The 21352-nt window shown below is 35.4% G+C and overlaps 1 pseudogene; it reads left to right on the forward strand.

The window, feature by feature from the left end:
• The first annotated feature begins 3441 nt into the window (after nt 1–3441).
• LOC127972806 (mitochondrial intermediate peptidase-like) lies at nt 3442–21305 on the forward strand (annotated as a pseudogene).
• Nucleotides 21306–21352: the final 47 nt, after the last annotated feature.

Raw genomic sequence — 21352 nt, forward strand, 5'->3', positions numbered from 1 at the left:
GGAAAATGAAATCTGGAGTCTTCCTGCAGACTCCAGACCTTGATTTCCAAATTAAATGCTAAATTAATTTTTTAATGAAAAGAGGACATTGGACCACTGAGCAACAGTCCAGTTGTTCTTCTCCTTATTCCAGGTGAAATGCTTCTGAAGTTGTTTCTGTTTCAGAAGTGGCTTGATAACCCCTTTCCTAAAGACAACTGAGCTTGGGGCCTCCAGCTTTAGTCCACACCTTGTGAAGCTCTCCCATGTGTTTGAATCAGTATTTTTTTTAACAGTATTCTCAAGCTTGCGGTCATCCCTGTTGCTCGTGCCTTTTCCTACACAATTTCTTCCTTCCAGTCAACTTTGCATTTAAAATGTTTTGATACAGCACTCTGTGAACAGCCAGCCCTTTCAGTAATGAGCTTCTGTGACTTACCCTCTTTGTGGATGGTGTCAATGATTGTCTTTTGGACCATTGCAACGTCAGCAGCCTTCTTCATTATTTTGGTTTCAAAGAACAAGAGAGAATTTATACTGTAGGGATGGTCATTTAATGAAAATGTAAATATTCTAATATTTTTACTTCCATGAGCTGTAAGCTCTAATCATCCAAATAAAAAATAAAATAAAACTTTAGAAATGATTTACTTTACATGTCTCTAATATATATTACATATATATATATATATATATATATATATATATATATAACTTTTCACAATATATTTTTTTATTATTATCTATTTATTTATTTTGTTTCTTAAGCTCACCAAGGCTGAATTTATTTGATCAAAAATACCATAAAAACTATTTTGAGCTACAATTTAAAGTTTTCTTTTTTAAATATTTTTTTTTCTTGCTTAATAAAGTAATACTACATTTAAAAATGATAACAATTAAATGGTATGTTTGATTTGGTAGTGTATTTCAGCATTGACATTGTCCTGTCGTGATAAACTGGCCTGCTTGGTTGGTTGTGAATAATACGCACAAGGAACCATGGCCAAAAGTCCAGGTAGACTTTATGTTTCCGAGTCTCTCATTTTTTATTTTTTTCAAGTTTACTCATTTTCGTTTTCTACCTTTAAACTTTAAAACCCGCCGGTACATAATAACGGTACATAATTGTATATGTGCAAAAGTGTAAATGTTTTTAAGAAAATTAATTAATCTCCTGCAATATTGTCGGAATCTTATTCTAGCAGATGCCACTAGGTGTCACTGTCGACTACATTATATATGCCATTGTGGCAATAATAGAGGAACTCGATTGATATTTATGATTATGATCAGCATATAAGAATGAGTTCTGGAGGATCATGTGACACTTCATACTGGAGTAATGATGCTGAGTAATGATCAGCTTTGCCAACACAGAAATCAATTCTATTTTAAAGTATATTACAATAGAAAATATTTGTTTTAGATTTAAAATTATTTTTTCACATTACAATTTCTTTCTGTTTTTGATCTAATAAATGCTGCTTTGATGAGCAGAAGAGACTCCCTTATTAAAAACCTTACTGATCCCAAACAGCAGTGGGTATGTATAATGTTTTTGAAACTTTGAAGCGTTTTGATTCAAGATTTCTATGCTTCTTTTCACATTCTCAACATTTTTCTTTTGGTAGTCTGTGCTCTCGGTGGGTAAAGTTTGTTCATTGATGTTCAGCCTTTATTAACATGGCATGCTGGATTGCTTTGTTTTGTATTGGCAGATTCAACACAGAGCCAAGTATGTACAGTCCGTACTTCTCACTTGGGAGCGTGTATGGAAGGTCTGAATGGTCTTTTAACACATCTGTATCACTGCTGGCTGAGGTCTGGAGCGAAGATCACACTTCTGTGCTCGATTATCAAACCCAGTGGGCTTAAATGAGAGCTCATCTTCAGGTCAAGCCAACTTCATTTCTAATGTCACTGGACATGTTGAATAGTTCCTTCAGGCTGTGGTGCATGAAACAGAGGGACTGCTGGGATATATCTACTGTGACTTCTTCTACAGACCAGACAAACCTCACCAAGTAAAGAAGCACTCCAATAAGCCATATACGTGTCATTAGTTTTTCCAACTCAAGTATATGTTATACAACATTATACAATAATTCACTCAAACAGTTTATTCAAAAGCATTGATTCATTAAAGAAACAAACCAGTTACTATCTATTTGAGTGAGCCTTTGAATCATTAATTCAATGCATTTGTTCAGAAACATTGATTCATTAAGGAGAAATTACTGTCTTTATGAGGGAGTCATTGAATAATTCGCTCAAGCGGTTCAACAATTTAACTTCTATAGCAGCTTTCACACTGCGATTACGGATAATACACGAGTAATGTTCAGCACGCTATAGGCACGTTAACTTTCACTTAAGCTGGTGAACGATCTCAGTTTTAGCCATTAGTTCTGGCTTTAGTTCACAGAGAGCTCGTTCTGGGACTGAACACAGCAATGTTACTAGGTCCCCAACCGATCCCAGAATCAATCCCGGGATATGTTTGCGTTCACACAGAAGGCAATCCGGCAATGTTCCCGACCAACGTGCAGTGTGAAAAGGGCTTATGTGTGTAAATCACTGAGTAATTTATTCAATAATAATTAATTCAAAAACACTGATTCGTTATGGACAGAAACAAGTTTCTATCTTTATAAGGGAGTCATTGAATCATTAACCCAACTCAATTTGTTCATAAACACTGATACTTTAAGGAAAGAAGCAATTTACTTTCTATGTGTGAGTCATCGATTCATTATCTCAGTCAGTTTGTAAAAAAAAAAAAAAACGTTGATTTACTGAGGAAAGAAACAAATTGCTGTCTTTACAAGGGAGTCATTGAATCATTCACTCAAGTGGTTTATTTATGTATATGAGGGAGTCACTGAATCATTCACTTAACAAATTCATTCCAAAACACTGATTCATTACAGAAAGAAACAAATTACAAGTTGCATGTGTCAATTACAAAGACAGCAGAGACCAGTACAACTAGAGCCCCAGATACAGATCCCCTGTAAAGACCTTGTCTCAGAGGAGCACCAGGACAAGACCACAGGAAACAGATGATTCTTCTGCACAATCTGACTTTGCTGCAGCCTGGAATTGAACTACTGGTTTCGTCTGGTCAGAGGAGAACTGACCCCCCAACTGAGCCTGGTTTCTCCCAAGTTTTTTTTTCTCCATTCTGTCACCGATGGAGTTTCGGTTCCTTGCCGCTGTCGCCTCTGGCTTGCTTAGTTGGGGTCACTTCATCTACAGCGATATCATTGACTTGATTGCAAATAAATGCACAGACACTATTTAAACTGAACAGAGATGACATCACTGAATTCAATGATGAACTGCCTTTAACTGTCATTTTGCATTATTGACACACTGTTTTACAAATGAATGTTGTTCAGTTGCTTTGACGCAATGTATTTTGTTTAAAGCGCTATATAAATAAAGGTGTCTTGACTTGACAAGTATTAACATGTATGTTTATGAGGTTTTTTTTCGAAGACATTGATTCATTAAGGAATAAAACTGACCTATTCAGGAATTACATTTCTTTTAACTGCAATCTATCAGTTTTGATCAAGCATGATGGAAAATCTCTTCCATGAGATGGGGCATGCCATGCACTCCATGCTGGGAGGCACCCGCTACCAGCATGTGATGGGTACGACATGACCACTACTATAATCAGCTCATTTTGTTCAGGTCTTCAGCTTTAAAATGTTCCCGGAGCAGCATGATCACAGTGATATTATTTCTCTCTGTAGGAACAAGTTGTGCCACTGATTTAGCAGAGGTACCTTCTATTTTAATGGAATATTTTGCCGCTGACTATCATGTGATCAGTCAGTTCGCTTGCCACTTTCAGACTGGACAGGTACACTGCACACTGCACTACAATGTTTGTTCATTTTTGCAGACGTAGTCATAAAATTAGTCTATATGATTCATACATTACATGCCCAAATCTTCAGAAATGTGATGTGTATTTATAGTTTGAATCAATATCATTTCTCACAGCCTTTGCTGCAAAGCATGGTGGCCCGACTTTGTGAATCCAAGAAGGTCTGTGGTGCTGTTGACACTCAACTTTAGGCAGCAGATCTTCTCATTCAACATCCAGTGTAACCACATCACGTATTTGGAGTATAAAATATAACAGAAATTACTTTTTGGAGGGCTGTACCATAAGTATGCATTGATATAGAAAAATGAGCTTATATTTATAAAAATAAACAATAATGATATTGACTTTTTAATAAGGGCCTATAACCGATGTGATGTCCAATATTATAAATTTTTTTTTTATATATATATATATTTTTTTTTTACTTTTTTTAGGATTATTCACAGTGAAGCTTGAATGTAGATTGTCAAATTAGTAATAAAAAACGTTTGAATTATTGAATCAAATTAATTGTAAATGATTTAGGTAATAATTATGTACTTCAAAAAAATATATATATATATTTGTATGATCTGCATTGGGGGTATGATCTGATATTTCCGTCTTCCCAAAATAAAAATAAAAATTCTAATATTAAACAAATCCAGTATAAATGGTTAATTCATAAATGGTTGGTTCTAAACTCAAGGATTCTATAAATGGTATAAATTCTTTAGGTTTTCTCTGCAATCCTGGATCAAGTTTATCAAGGAAAATCACAAAATCGTTAAAAGACATCATGATACATATGCAAAAGTAGTATTATGGCCTGCCATAAGTCATCAACACAGTTAAGTGTGATTTATTTAAATTAAATAATAATATTTTTGTTGTTGTTGTTGTTGTTGTTGTTTTGTTATTCCATATAGTAGAACTTCAAAAATATATAAGGTTTAAGATATAGGAAATCTTTTCTTAGAGTTATTTGCTAGTTATTAAGGGCTTCTTATAAATCAGTATTTCACTAAAAGCACATCCCCATATGCAGGTGGTCTACTGCCCTGAGATGAAGGGATCTGTTGCTGTTATTGAAGTTAATGAATGTTTGGGGAACGTTCCTTGACTAATCCTTAATAACATCTCATACTCCCGCTTCTGAAGCACAAAAACACATCAACACACCAAGGTAGTTCAGTTTTGGTCCCTTTCCTTCCCGTGTGTATTTCTACATCTTTCACAGACACTGCATGGTTAAAGGATTAAAATGCTTTTCTCCGCTCTCCGGCCTTTTTCGGGGGCCTTTTCTGCAATAACAAAGCAGAGATATACTTTGAAGAAGCACTCCCTGGGGGAAATATTTGAAACTCTTCTTTCAGAGTCTTTTTGGAAGGGAAACCCTAGTTTGAAAAGCTTTTCTCAGCACTCCGGCAGCTGTAGAGATGGCCGCTTGAGAGATGAAGCGATCTAAAACACATATTTTATTTCGGAATGGCCTTCATAAACCGTTCATCCTGGCCTGTAATTACGTGGAGCCACTGGGAATCAGGCCTCCCCCCAACTCTAAATATTCCCTTCTCTCTTTAATTGCTTCAGCCATAATGTCTTTACCATCCTCTAAATCACCCAGCTTCCCCCTTTTTATCCGTTATTACTGCCTCTCACGGGAACGCAGCTAATAGTATGCGTGCATGTCTTTCGTTGCTGTAGGATGAATGTTTTAGTGACTATTAAAGAACAACTGAAAGCTTTCCTCAGCACACATATGGCCATAAAACCCTCCGCATGCAACTCCGTTGAAGAAGGACAGCTGTTCTGACACATTTTTTATTTTTTTAACAGTGTTTAAAAGAGTTGTGCTGCGTGATTTTTGTGAAAATCATGATATTTTTATTAAATAAAAATAAAGTATACGCTTTGCCTTATTTAACATCCACCTGGGGGAAGTCTTATTGCTTTACAAAAATAACATCCTTCTCAACAAGCCCTGTAATTTGAAGTGTTTATCATTTATGTCTTACCACAAATGGCACAGGAGTTTCATACTGGGGTCTGTTCGAATCCCTACCCCTAATATGAGTAAGAATAGTGACGCCTGACCACTAATAAAGATTGCAGCCATTGATGGAGATGGTTTATGATTCACAGAGAGAGCTGAATTTACAGTTGTTTGACTTTCGTTGACGTTGATTGGTTTTACTAGGGCATTAATAGTGTTCTGGAAGATAATGTCAGCTGTTAGAAACATGGACCAGATGGAAGTTCTTGTCCTGTTGCTTATATTTGGGAACATTCACACACACAGCGTTACATTCCTCTGGCTGCTGAGACACACATTGGGATGCAAAGAGCAAGCTCGAAAAGCATAGTAATACTATGTTAGATTTATTCATTTAAGGTCTTTATGTAAAGTTCTGTGAATGTGAAATTCATATAAACGTACCCTGTAAAGTGTCTTATGGCCAGCAGCCTGAAAGGACCCATCTGCAGTGAAAATATTTCCATAAGCGATTACAGTTTTTAGATGAGTGTTGATAGTTAAGTAGCTGCTCTGCTTTGCTGAGGTTTAGCTTTCAGATGTTATATCACTACAGGAGTGCATTTGAGCTTACTGAGGTCATTAGGGGCCATATGGGTTATGTTTTGCTGATACTCCAGGGCTTAGCTCTGTAGTATACAGCAGTTTCACTTTCTCCAACCATAATGTGTCTCTCATAGTGCTGTTTACACAACCCTGGCTCTCTTCAATAACTTTGCAGAGGAACACTTAACACACACATACTGCAGACTGTCCAGCATGTCCCTTAGTAATCATTAGAGCCAGATGTCTTTGCCGAGTCCTTTATATCCTGTAGCATGATAGCAATGCTTTTATAAGGTACCTACAAAAGTACATAGATATGAAACACGTGTATCTGTAAAAATAAAAATAAAAATGTAATTGCACTCACAATGGAACAGTGGAGAAGGTTGCTCTGCGAGAGGAGCAAATGCGCTCAATGCTACAAACCCGATTCCAAAAAAGTTGGGACACTGTACAAATTGTGAGTAAAAAAGGAATGGAATAATTTACAAATCTCATGAACTTAGAATATAGATAACATATCAAATGTTGAAAGTGAGACATTTTGAAATGTCATGCCAAATATTGGCACATTTTGGATTTCATGAGACCTACACATTCCAAAAAAGTTGGGAGAGGTAGCAATAAGAGGCCGGAAAAGTTAAATGTACATATAAGGAACAGCTGGAGGACCAATTTGCAACTTATTAGGTCAACTGGCAACATGATTGGGTATAAAAAGAGCCTCTCAGAGTGTCAGTGTCTCTCAGAAGTCAAGATGGGCAGAGGATCACCAATTCCCCCAATGCTGTGGCGAAAATAGTGGCTCAATATCAGAAAGGAGTTTCTGAGAGAAAAATTGCAAAGAGTTTAGGGTTATCATCATCTACAGTGCATTATATCATCCAAAGATTGAGAGAATCTGGAATAATCTCCGTGCGTAAGGGTCAAGGCCGGAAAACCATACTGGATGCCCGTGATCTTCGGGTCCTTGACACTGCATCACATACAGGAATGCTACTGTAATGGAAATCACAACTTGGCTCAAGAATACTTACAGAAAACACAATCAACCGTGCCATTCGCCATCGGCTAAAACTCTAAACATGATCCAGATCTAAACATGATCCAGAAGCGCAGGTATTTTCTCTGGACCAAGGCTCATTTAAAATGGACTGTGGCAAAGTGGAAAACTGTTCTGTGGTCAAACAAATCAAAATTTGAAGTTCTTTTTGGAAAACTGGGACGCCCTGTCATACGGCCATGTCATATGGCCATGTCATAAGAGAAGTATAAAAATTCTATATTGAATGAAAAAAAAAATTGTGCTGGTATCGGATTGGATCAGTATTAGCAGATGCTCAGAATTTTCAATATCAGATCGGATTGTTTCTGAAAAAAACTTGTATTGTTGCATCCCTAATCCAGATGTCGTCTCTTTCAGGGAAGACCTTGCATTTTCCAACATGACAATGCCAGACCACATACTGCATCAATTACAACATCATGGCTGCGTAGAAGAAGGATCCGGGTACTGAAATGGCCAGCCTGCAGTCCAGATCTTTCACCCATAGAAAACATTTGGAACATCATAAAGAGGAAGATGTGACAAAGAAGACCCAAGACAGTTGAGCAACTAGAAGCCTGTATTAGACAAGAATGGGACAACATTCCTATTCCTAAACTTGAGCAACTTGCCTCCTCAGTCCCCAGACGTTTGCAGACTGAAAAGAAGAGGGGACACACAGTTGTAAGCATGGCCTTGCCCCAACTTTTTTGAGATGTGTTGAATTTTTGTTTGGATTCTTGGTTTAGTTTGTTCATTTTTTGCTTTCTTTGTTTCTTGATTTGTCTTTCTTATGTTGTTTGTTTCTTTCTTGCATTGTTTTATGCTTTGTTGTTTTTGTTGGTATTCTGTTTGTTTGTTTGTTTTGTTTTGTTTATTTGTTTTGTTTGTTTCAAACTTTGTTGTTTATGTCGGTTTATTTGATTTGTTTGTTTCATATTTACTTGTTTTTTTTTGTTTTTTTTTCACTTTTTGTTTCTTGATTTGTTACCTTGATTATTATTGTTTGTTTCTTGCTTTCTTTGTTTCTTAATTTGTCCTCTTTCTTTTCTTGAAGTGCTGTTTTATTTTCTTAATTGGTTTGTTTTGATTTGTTTCTTGCTGCTGGGTTAGTTATTTTGTTTCTTGATTTGTATTTATTTGTTTATTTGTTTGTTTATCTATTTATTTATTATTATTTTTATTTTATTTTTTGCTTTGATTTGTTTGTTTCTTGTTTAGCTTTCCTTGGTGCTATTTACTATATTTTGTTTGGTCTGTTACTTGGCTGGTTTGATTGTTTGATTGTTTCTTTATTTGGTTTATTTTTTAACAGGTTTGGTTTGTTTTGCTTTTTAGTTTTGTTTGGTTTCTTGATTTTTCTTTTTGTTGTTTGGTTTGTTTGCTGGTTTAGTTTTTTTTTTTTTTTTTTTTTTTTTGCCCACTTAGTTTATTTTGTTTCTTGGTGCCTTGTTTAGTTTTTTTCCTGGTATTATTATTATTATTATTATTATTATTATTAATTGGTTCTCAATGGTTTGTTTTAGGTTTGTTGTGTTTTTCTGTTGTCGTTGTTTGGGTTTAAATGTTTATACTTGTGCGTTTTGTGTTTTAATTGTCAGATACTGTTGAGAGTCACGCAATTTTAGGGGGTGGGGGTTTGAGATTGCCTTAAATTTATTCAAATTCAGGTATGCGTGTCCTGCATGAGCGCTTGGGCTGTGTCAAGATAGCATGTGAGATCCACAGAACACAGACTACTGTTAAAGGTATTGTAGATTTGAATGGCATCCACTTAACATTCACTGGCTTCATCACACCTTAAATGACAGTGATGAAGAATGTCTTTCTTTGTTCATTATATCCAAAACCAGTCACACTCATATCCATCTTTCTTGCTGACTTTATGAACCCAGACACCCAGTTAGATTAGCAGTAGCTATAAACTGATATTATCATACACCAACAGGTTTGTTGCCCCTATTTACTGTCATATCAAGCATAGTGTACTCGGTTCATTTCCTGCAGGGATAATGGCAACAGCCGGTGTCTAAGCACGTCTCCATCCCTCAGCGATGTGTTTGAACTTCTGAGCTCTTTCAAAACAAGTCTAGCCTGTGTTTTAATAGCAAAATACTTCCCAACTTGCACCCACCCAAAACATTATCATGCTCTTTCATTTAGCTCAGAGTAAAGTACCCATGGGAATATGCTTTGCACCATTTGTGCTCTGGGAATGTAAATATTTAGTGATGAAAATGGTCCCGAAGGCATTATGTGGCAATAACTAGACTCTTCCATTTAATTGGGTCACAGTTTCAGCTGAGATATTGAATGTTGTTAGCATCAGCATGTTTCCAGGTTAGGAAATAACTTGGCAAGCATTTACAGAGATGGAACAGGAATATTCCTGTGGCAGCTTGTGATTAGTTCACCTGCACCTGTCTCTGCAGGCCTGGCAGCTGAGGTGCAGTCATCTTGTCGGCTATGGGGCGAAGTACTGCTCGTACGTCATGGTCGGTGGCCTCTATGGTGTGGAAGTAGTGTTTCTATAAAGACACTCTCAAGAGGTTTGTGGAAGACACATGCACAATTTTTAAAGCCACTACCCTCTGGAGTTGTTTGGTATTTTTTGACAGTAATTCTTTTTAGCCTTTTGTTGTTGATGATGTTGTTTTTTCTTCTTTGTAATGGCACACTTTCTATGTGAACAAACAAAAAAATATAAAATCATGGACATGATTTCGAAAAAGTTAAATGGTCCAGAAAAATTAGTCATGCTTGTATTGTTCTTGTTCTTCACATATCACAAAAAAGTCACAAAAACAATATAGACACGATTGAAAGAAAAATAAACCTGCATCACATAAAACTCTCACAGTAAACCATGACCACATTGGAAACGAATAATAATAAATAAAAAAAAAAAAAATTAATCAAGTGGAAATGTTTGGTACTGCACACAAACTAAATCTTACTGAAAGCAAAATTTTTTTGTAATATCAACTTCAAATTTGGAATAAAACTTTAGATTTATGGATTTGATTTTATTGAAGTTTTAGAGTAAGAAAAAAAAACATGTTTTGGGAAATATACAGTATATTTCATATAAAAAAATTTTTTATGTACGTTCGGGCATTTTCATAATATAATCTTAAACTTCTATAACTTCTATAATGTTTTCTGTTTTTAAGTTTCTTATTTTTTTCAGTTCTTAAAGGGGGGGGGGGGGTGAAATGCTCGTTTTCACTCAATATCCTGTTAATCTTGAGTACCTATAGAGTAGTACTGCATCCTTCATAACTCCAAAAAGTCTTTAGTTTTATTATATTCATAAGAGAAAGATAGTCTGTACCGATTTTTCCCGGAAAAACAAGACCGACTGGAGGCGTGACGTGTGGGCGGAGCTAAAGAATCACGAGCGCGAGTAGGCTTTTGTGTTGAGAGCGTTTGGAAGCTGTGACATTACCTTGAGGAAAAAACCATCATCCAAAACAAACCATGGCTTACAGTCAGATTCAGCCGTATATTTATGATCCAGAATCAGATCCCGAGGCTGAAACTGAACGAGAGCAGCAGCAGCAGCAACGACTCGCTCCGAGCGGGGCTCGAACCCGGGTCTCCGGCATGGGAGGGGACGCACTAACAAGGAGGCAGAGATGTTTGAAGCAGTTTTACTCACCGCCTGCGGTTCCAACACACGATCGTGACCCTTTTTCATTGGGATTGCATCATCCTTAAGAAATAAACGATACGCAAATCCGTTGTCAAACTGGACCTTGTTTGTTAAACAAGCATCTTCGAAATGCAGGGAACAAACAAAAACACTTGCACAACTCTGTTGATGCTCTGTAAAAATAAACTCCATCCACTGGTCCCTTAATGCTGTTTTTTTTTTTTTTTTGGTAATCTGTGCAGGGTTGTCTTGCCCTGGGAACCAAAAACACACCTCTTTTGTGATATTTCGTGACGCTCTCGCTCTGATCAGTGAATGTCTCTGCTCTCTCAGTGCTCTGCTATACGGGAGCGCGCGCTCTTCCGGCAGACGTGCCCTTAGGACCCATATAAGGAAATTCCGCTCCATCTAACATCACACAGAGCCATACTCGAAAAAAACTTTCCGAAACTTGTGACAAACCGGAAGGAGTATTTTGGGAACAAAAATACTCCTTCAAACGTACAACTTAACTTTTTAAACTTTGTCCATGTTTAGCATGGGAATCCAACTCTTTAACAGTGTAAAAAACTCAGTATGCATGAAATAGCATTTCACCCCCCCTTTAAATTTAGTTTAAATTTTCATTTCAGCAATACAGCAATAATCTTCCAAATTGAATTACTTTATATAGTAACTTACTTTATATACTTTTCCCCCAGAAAACAGTTTAAATGTTTGTGTCATCTTAAAAAGATGTCTGTGAAGTTAACAGGCACATAATGAAAACCACAAAACTCCTGTTTTCATTTCATGGGGTCTTTTAAAATACCAGGATATCTTAACTACTCTGCTGTGGTTTTGTTCTTTAGCACTTTTTTGTTTGGACAGTTCTGGACATGTCAGGCAGGTAGAGAGGGAACATAAGGGTTTATGGGCTTGGATTCTGGGAACGATGCTGGTAGTGTAAAGTAAACCTCTGTCTGCTCACGTTGTTGCAGGGAAACCAGAGAGCATTCCCATAGAGAGATGCTGGCTCATGGGGGAGGGAAGGACCCCATGCTGATGGTAGAAGGTAAGAAAAGAAGTCTGTGCTTGGGAGAATGAACAAGTTCTCAGTTCAATCACTGCTGTTACTTTGTCCCTTAAAGAGTCAACATAAAGAGTCCAGATTGGCCTTTTTTACCTTCTGAGTACATGTTCCTGGTGTTATACAGAATGACTCATCAGTGTATGTTACTACAATAAAGTGCCCCAGTAATGTCAGAATTTATTAAGCTTTAATAAACAATTGCCAAGAGGCTATTTATATCACAGCAATGATAGAAAATATGAAAAGATTACTATTGGGTAAGTGAAGATGAAAAATTCCCAGCCCTGGTATTGCAAAGATAGATAGATAGAAAGATAGAAAGATAGATAGATAGATAGATAGATAGATAGATAGATAGATAGATAGATAGATAGATAGATAGATAGATAGATAGATAGATAGATAGATAGATAGATAGATAGATAGATAGATAGATAGAAGTAATCATGTTATTGTTCTGATTAATTTATTTCAAAAGTAATTAGTTACATTTCTAGTTATTACTGCATTGCTCAATGCTTCAAACATGTTATAGACTAAATAAACACTCTGCATACACATGCGCCTGCTAATCGTTTATATTTTATATTAGTTCATGTTGCTTTTGTGCAATAGATAAATAACAATTTATTTGTTTTAGATATTTTATGTTTAGATTTTCTATTTTACTCGAGTCCCGTGAATCATTTTATTTTCCCGAATCCCCCACACACACAAGTCTCTGCACTCGCCTATCAAATCTTGTCCCAGACGCTGCACACTGTTGCGTCTGGTCTTGTGGGAGAAGGTCTCTAATCCACTGGCATTTGACATAACAGGGCATGTTGTACATCCTTTTTACAATCTCTAAATTATAAAACACTGCATTCTGTCAGCAATGTAATGCGGCATTGACATATAGAGACCTCGGCTTGTAACTATACTCAAATGACTATTTTTAAAATTATAACGCGTTAGATTACTCTTGTTACTAAAAAAGTTATCAAATTACAGTAACGTGTTACTAATTAATGCATTACTACCCAACACTGGTGCTGTGTATGCTAATGTGCAACAACGACATGTGTAAAAACAAAAATGCACTGCATGATCGAACATTTATGTGAGATAAATATATATTTTTGAAAAAAATAAATAATCCCCTCTCACAAGAATCACCTATAAGGAGGGACATTCCCCCTATTTTCAAAAATGAAATTTGGTTATTTTATTAAGTCATTTCAAATCAGTTTATTATATATATTAGGGCTGGGCAAGTTACCACGTTATTATCGCATTAATGCATTAATTGATTAACACCGAAAATTATTTATCGCACAATTTATTATTTTTTTTTTTTATTACTAATAGGCCTAATATAAAATACATCATTATAATACATATGTCTGCCGAAATATCAGCCTTGGTAATTATAATATATGTCGTTAATTCAGTCATTCTTGCATTTTTTTACCTTTTTAATTTTCTTTTTTTATTTTTATTTAAAATATCACAATTAATATATCTGTTGTTAATTCCATTATTAACCATAATAATAATAAATAAATAAATACACATTAGTGTCTTCACTTCCTTATTCTCTGTTTCCTTAGCTACATGTATTTTCCACTGTTAACTTTCCTGATCAGAGTACACCCCATGCCCCCTCCTCTGTGCCGGATCACAGTGGAACAAGAGCCACCCTAGAGAGAGCCTTTAGCCGGGGCCATTTTTATCTGCCAGGCTCCTCGCTTCTCGCTGGCCGGATCCCAGGCCTCTGGTGCTGAAAAGTCCAGGCTGGATTAGATGGCATAGCAGAGAGAGGAGAGTGATGGACTGACGGCCACGTTGACTGAAGCCCTGTGTTCTCCAGCCATGAGCTGCACAGAGGCGTCTTTCATGACCCTCAGCTTTCCCAGGGACCTCTATTTTAGTGCCGAAGGACAGACTGAAAGAACAATGCAGACTCGAGCACCTGGGCTGGGTTGTGTTTTAGTACTGTAGCACACAGATGCTGACATGCATGAGTTTTAGATACAGGATCACAGGAGGGTCAGGTTCACCTTCGTTTTAAACATTCCTTAATGGGGTTTCAGTGAAATTGCATTCACATATTCACCAATAATCTATCAAAAAGAAAAGATCTTATAAATACCATTACAAACACCCTTTTCCTGAAAATATCAGTGGTTGAAAGGGAAAAAATAATACTTTTTTAATAAGAATATTCTTGTTTTCAGAATCAACACATTGACATAATATGATGTAAGGGTGGCTATAAGTTGTTAAAAATCAAAGCAAGTTTACAAAAATAAACTAATATATCACACACTTTTATTTCTTGGATTAAATAATAGTATTATAGTAATGAATTATAGTTAGGTTCCAAAGTCTCAATCCAAATTTTTATTTTCAGCATATTAATCAGCATATAAAAATGATTTCTGAAGGTCCATGTGATTCTTAACACTAAATGAATAGCTCAAACCTCTTAAAATATTACATAGAAAACTGTTATTTAAATTGTAGTAATATTTCACAATATAACTATTTTTGCTGTATTTTCTAGCAAAAAAAAAAAAAAAAAAACAACAACAAAAAAAAAAACCTTTTGTCTGTGGAATATTTTAGAATATATGGAATCATTTGCATCATTAGCAGTCAGATGTGATCATCTCAAATTATGCTTCAGAACATGATATATGTTTACATGATACATGTAATGATGCTTACATTTATGTCCAATTATGTTTATTTTTCTACTTTTTACTCAAATTTAGGAAAACTTATTTTTTGCAATAGAATAAACAAATAAAAACATTTATCTCACAATCCTTAAATTTGCTCTTGCAGAGAGGGGGAAAAAAACTCTTGATTTACAAACTCAAAACTTAGAATTTCTTTATAAATTCACAACTGCAAGAAAAATTATGTGTCCTTTTTCACATTATGCTTTTTCCTGATTATTATTTTGATATTTTATATATATATATATATATATATATATATATATATATATAAATTAGATGTTTCCCTACACATTTATATCCTCATAACAAACTAATAAAAATAGGAAAAGTCTAAATTGTGAGATGCATACTCAGAATTTTGAGAAAAAAAAGTAATTTTATAAAACATACTATATTATAAATAATGTCATTTAAATATCAACTTTTTTCCAAAATTGTTGAACAGACCTCAAGGCACATAATTCATGTGCACAGTGGCATAATCCCTGAAACTTTAGCAACCTTTTTATTTTTTTCTCAAAGCTTTGAGACCTCCAGTTTTAATTACAGTCAATGAAGTAACTTCAGCCTTAGGTAGAGCCTGAGCTTATTGTTTTCAACTCGTGACATGTTTGAAATAGTTACAAACACAAGCCGTGGAGTCTCCAGAAAATCTCTTCATCTGCTGGGAGGGAAGCTGTAATTATCTTCTTAGTCTTGAAACATTGCTCAACCTCAGTCTAAGCAAGTGTTCATTGAGACCAGCACTACTTGTTCTCAGTCTGTGCAGTTTTTGGAGCACATAATGAAACACTGAACTCGATTCGGTTGCATAACACTACATCCAGTGTCCTCGTTTGTCCTCTTGATAACCCTGTCCTATTTCACATGAAACCCAAACCAGCGCTACCTGAGTCATGTTCCACCATGTCTGTGTGCCCACGTAACTGCACAAGCTCAAGGTGTGGTGCGCGGCACAGGAGCCAAAGAACGGTGTTTAAACAGGGATTAATTGAGGAGAGATGAGCCTGCCTCACTTTGATCTGTCTTTAGTTTCATCATCTTCCATTCCCAGTCAGGAGCTCTTCTGACCAATCGCAGAGAGCCTCCTCATCCTCTTGTTCTCCTCTGATAAATGAAGGGAAGCTGTTTGAAAAGGCATGTCGGACATTCAGTCTGTGGTTGACCGCCATTTCAAAGCACACACAGCTGGGCTGTTCAGGACACCTTGAACTAGAAAGTCCCTTTGATTTATAATAAAACACACACTGTGCACCTGCACTGATAAATATGGCGACTTTAGTCCATCTTTCCTCGCAAATGTTTGATCCTGTCAACCGTTTAATCAGGTTTCCACATAAAAGAGATTAATTATTCCTCAGCGTTACGGTTAAACTTAGTTAGTAGTGGAATGGTTTGTTATAAGACCTTTGATCATATGTAGCTTTTTCCACTTACATTTTATTTCTATTTTTGCATTTTTGTATCTATATTATATATATTGCATACATATATATATATATATATATATATATATATATATATATATATATATATATATATATATATATATATATATATATATATATATATATAAGAATGAGGGGTATTCTATTTGCAATAATTCGATTAAATTTTTTTATTGAGTATTATTAAAGTGTACATGTACATAATTTTAATAATACTCTATAATCTATAAATTATACATATATAATGATAAATCTATATACATATATGATACATATATAACATATATAAATCTATAAATTATACATATATTACATAAATTATACATATATAATGAATCAAAAAGAAAATAATAATAATAATTATAAAAAAGGGCTCAGATAAAACTTAAATAGATAGTTCTGGCATGAAAACACATTTGAATTGCTCCAAATGATCTAGATCATTCCAGAGATCAAAGGAAACAATAACGTAGTCCTCTATATGTAATCTAATAGTAACTCTTTAACATCAGAAATGTAAAGCTCATTCCTGAACATTAATCTGATATCTTTATTGGATATAATTTGTATATTTTTGTATATATATAAAAAAAAAGGAGTCTGGATTGGGTTTTACTCTGAATCCCCTCTAGAGTGAACTCAGGAAATTGGCATCATTACAGTAAGTGCTATTGAAGCTGGAGACGTCTAGTCCTTGTGTGATCCACTCAGAGATTAAAGCAATACTCCGGCTTACATCTTCAGCTCTCTGAACAAAATCTGTGGCTGTAGCTTTCATCATCCAAAAAAAAAAAAAAAAAAAAAAAAACACACAAGTACAGTAAGGTGTACAGCTGGAGATAATGCTTCCTTTTACCGATATAATGCCAGAGGTAGAAGTCAGACAGGTGATTATATAAATAGTAGGTATTAATGCTTGTCTCTTCATATCTCTCATGTCCGGGTCATGTCAAGTAGGTCAGGAACCTCCTGGCAGCTATTTGGCAGCTTGTGCTTAAAAAAACGAACAAATCCAGATCCCAAATCTACAGAGCCCATAAGGGGACATGATGATGGAAAAAAAATTATGAGATAAGATGAGAATTTTATACTTGAATGCTTTTGGGTTGTGTCAGAAATTTTGTTCACTCACAAAACTGTATTCAAATTTTGTACTTATGTGAGAGAATGCAAAGTTTCTTGGGGGAACACAATTCTTTTTATGAGATAAACACAATCCTTTTTTATGAGATAATGCATGTTTTTAGAGAGAATGCAAAGGTTCTTGGAGAAATGCAACACTTTTGCAAGATAATTCACATTTTGCAAGAGAACGCAATGTTTTTCAGGGGGACGCCATTGTTTTAAGAGAGCGCAAATGTGTTGTGGGTGAATGTAGAGTTTCTTGGGAATGCAATACTTTGCAAGGAAATGCAAATGTTTTGCAAGAGAATGCAAAGTTTCCCAGGGGAATGCAATACTTTTGCGAAAGGATTAAAATATTTTATGAGCAAATGCAAACATTCTTGGGCGAGCACAATACTTTTGCGAGAAAATTCAAATGTTTTGCAAATGAACGCAACGTTTTTCAATACTTTTGCAAAAGAACACAAATGTTTTGCAAGCAAATTATAAGTTTCTCAATACTTTTGCGAAAGAATGGAAATGTTTTGCAAGAGAATGCAAAGTTTCTCAATACTTTTCCGAAAGAACACAAATGTTTTGTGAGTGAAAGCAAAGTTTCTCAATACTTTTGCAAAAGAATGGAAATGTTTTGCGACCGAACGCAAAGTTTCTCAATACTTTTGCAAAAGAATGGAAATGTTTTGCGAGCGAATGCAAAGTTTCTCAAAACTTTTGCAAAAGAATGGAAATGTTTTGCGACCGAATACAAAGTTTCTCAATACTTTTGCAAAAGAATGGAAATGTTTTCCGAGCGAATGCAAAGTTTCTCAATAATTTTAGCAAAAGAATGGAAATGTTTTGTGAGCGAATGCAAAGTTTCTCAATACTTTTGCAAAAGAATGGAAATGTTTTGCGACCGAATGCAAAGTTTCTCAATACTTTTGCAAAAGAATGGAAATGTTTTGCGACCGAATGCAAAGTTTCTCAATACTTTTGCAAAAGAATGGAAATGTTTTCCGAGCGAATGCAAAGTTTCTCAATAATTTTTGCAAAAGAATGGAAATGTTTTGCGAGCGAATGCAAAGTTTCTAAATACTTTTCCAAAAGAATAGAAATGTTTTGCGAGCGAATGCAAATTTTCTCAATACTTTTGCAAAAGAATGAAAATGTTTTGCGACCGAATGCAAAGTTTCTCAATACTTTTGCAAAAGAATGGAAATGTTTTGCGAGCGAATGCAAAGTTTCTCAATAATTTTGGAAAAGAATGAAAATGTTTTGCGACCGAATGCAAAGTTTCTCAATACTTTTCCGAAAGGACACAAATGTTTTGCGACCAAACGCAAAGTTTCTCAATACTTTTGCAAAAGAATGGAAATGTTTTGCGAGCGAATGCAAAGTTTCTCAATAATTTTTGCAAAAGAATGGAAATGTTTTGCGAGCGAATGCAAAGTTTCTCAATACTTTTCCAAAAGAATAGAAATGTTTTGCGAGCGAATGCAAATTTTCTCAATACTTTTGCAAAAGAATGAAAATGTTTTGCGACCGAATGCAAAGTTTCTCAATACTTTTGCAAAAGAATGGAAATGTTTTGCGAGCGAATGCAAAGTTTCTCAATAATTTTGGAAAAGAATGAAAATGTTTTGCGACCGAATGCAAAGTTTCTCAATACTTTTCCGAAAGGACACAAATGTTTTGCGACCAAACGCAAAGTTTCTCAATACTTTTGCAAAAGAATGGAAATGTTTTGCGAGCGAATGCAAAGTTTCTCAATAATTTTTGCAAAAGAATGGAAATGTTTTGCGACCGAATGCAAAGTTTCTCAATACTTTTGCAAAAGAATGAAAATGTTTTGCGACCGAATGCAAAGTTTCTCAATACTTTTGCAAAAGAATGGAAATGTTTTGCGAGCGAATGCAAAGTTTCTCAATAATTTTGGAAAAGAATGAAAATGTTTTGCGACCGAATGCAAAGTTTCTCAATACTTTTCCGAAAGGACACAAATGTTTTGCGACCAAACGCAAAGTTTCTCAATACTTTTGCAAAAGAATGGAAATGTTTTCCGAGCGAATGCAAAGTTTCTCAATAATTTTTGCAAAAGAATGGAAATGTTTTGCGAGCGAATGCAAAGTTTCTCAATACTTTTGCAAAAGAATGAAAATGTTTTGCGACCGATTGCAAAATTTCTCAATTCTTTTCCGAAAGGACACAAATGTTTTGCGATCAAACGCAAAGTTTCTCACTACTTTTGCAAAAGAATGAAGATGTTTTGCGAGCGAATGCAAAGTTTCTCAATACTTTTGCAAAAGAAAGAAAATATTTTGCTAGCGAATGCAAAGTTTCTCAATACTTTTCCAAAAGGACACAAATGTTTTGCGACCAAACGCAAAAGTTTCTCAATACTTTTGTAAAAGAATGGAAATGTTTTGCGAGTGAATGCAAAGTTTCTCAATACTTTTCCGAAAGGACACAAATGTTTTGCAACCAAACGCGAAGTTTCTCAATACCTTTGCAAAAGAAAGAAAATATTTTGCGAGCAAATGCAAAGTTTCTCAATACTTTTGCAAAAGAATGAAAATGTTTTGCGACCAAACGCAAAGTTTCTCAATACTTTTCCGAAAGGACACAAATGTTTTGCGAGTGAACTAAATTTTTCAATACTTTTGCGAAATAATAAATATGTTTTAGGAGCGAACGCAAAGTTTCTCAGTACTTTTTCACAAAAATGAAAATGCTTTGCAAGTGAACATTTTCCCAAGAGAATGCAATAATGTAGCGAGAGAACTAAAAGTTTCTTGTAGGAATGCAGTACTTAATTTTTTATATCACCATGTCCCTTCAGGGGCTCTGTACAAATCTACATCCGTTGTATATATAATTATGAATCAGAGGGAGAACATTTTATCAAATAAGGCCATATTGTGATTGCGACCAGATTTCAGATTTTCATCTCATCATTTAGTACAGAATCAGAATTAAACCATTGTAAAAGCAAATATTTACAGAACTAATTCTAAATATCTTGTTTAATTTTATTATATATTAATTCGGAAAGATGTGCATAGCAGGGTTTGTGGGTAAAAAAAAAAAGTTGCATAAGATTTTAGTGCAGCCAGTTGCTGTGTGGACTTGGTCTCCTCTCTGTGTGTGCATGTGTGTGTGTGTTTTAGAGGTGACCCATGCAGGAAAGAGGGGGAAGGGAGGAGGGCCTATTTACATTGGCAGCTCTACAAGGGGAAATGAGCAGACTTCAAAGCGCCAACAGAGAGGAATTGTAAATCGAGTGCGCACAGTTTAGCAGGACGATGCACACTGATACTGGCTGCACTGCGTTCACTGAGCTGGGAAGCAGCAGATATGTGTCAACCTGTGGAAGATGATATTGTCATATTATAATTTAGTGTTGGGAAAATGAAACCTCTGCCCTTTTAGATGCTGCTTCTGTGCCAGTGTAAATGCTGCTTAGATTTACAGCGCTGCTTTGAACATTATTCGATACAAAGTATATGGAAAACCTTTACCTAAACAAATAATTAACACAGGAAAATCATCCTGGTGAGGCTTGAGAGAGTGTGTGTAACTGGAATTCGCCCCTCGTGTGTCATGCCCAGGCATGTTGCAGAAAAGACCCTCCATCGAGGACTTTGTCAACGCCCTCGTGTCTGATCTGAACCCTGACTTTGAAACCTTCATCATGGACTCTGTGAGATGAAGGATTTTTAATAGCAGTATAACTTTATCTTCCTCAGGGTAATCAGTCTTTAAAGCTGGTAAATGAACAGTTTGGAGAAATAAAGAAAGTTATGAACAAAAACTGAACGGTCTCACAACAGTGCATTGTGGGATATATGCTAGT

Source organism: Carassius gibelio, chromosome B15 (assembly GCF_023724105.1).
Source record: "Carassius gibelio isolate Cgi1373 ecotype wild population from Czech Republic chromosome B15, carGib1.2-hapl.c, whole genome shotgun sequence".
Lineage (NCBI taxonomy): Eukaryota > Metazoa > Chordata > Actinopteri > Cypriniformes > Cyprinidae > Carassius > Carassius gibelio.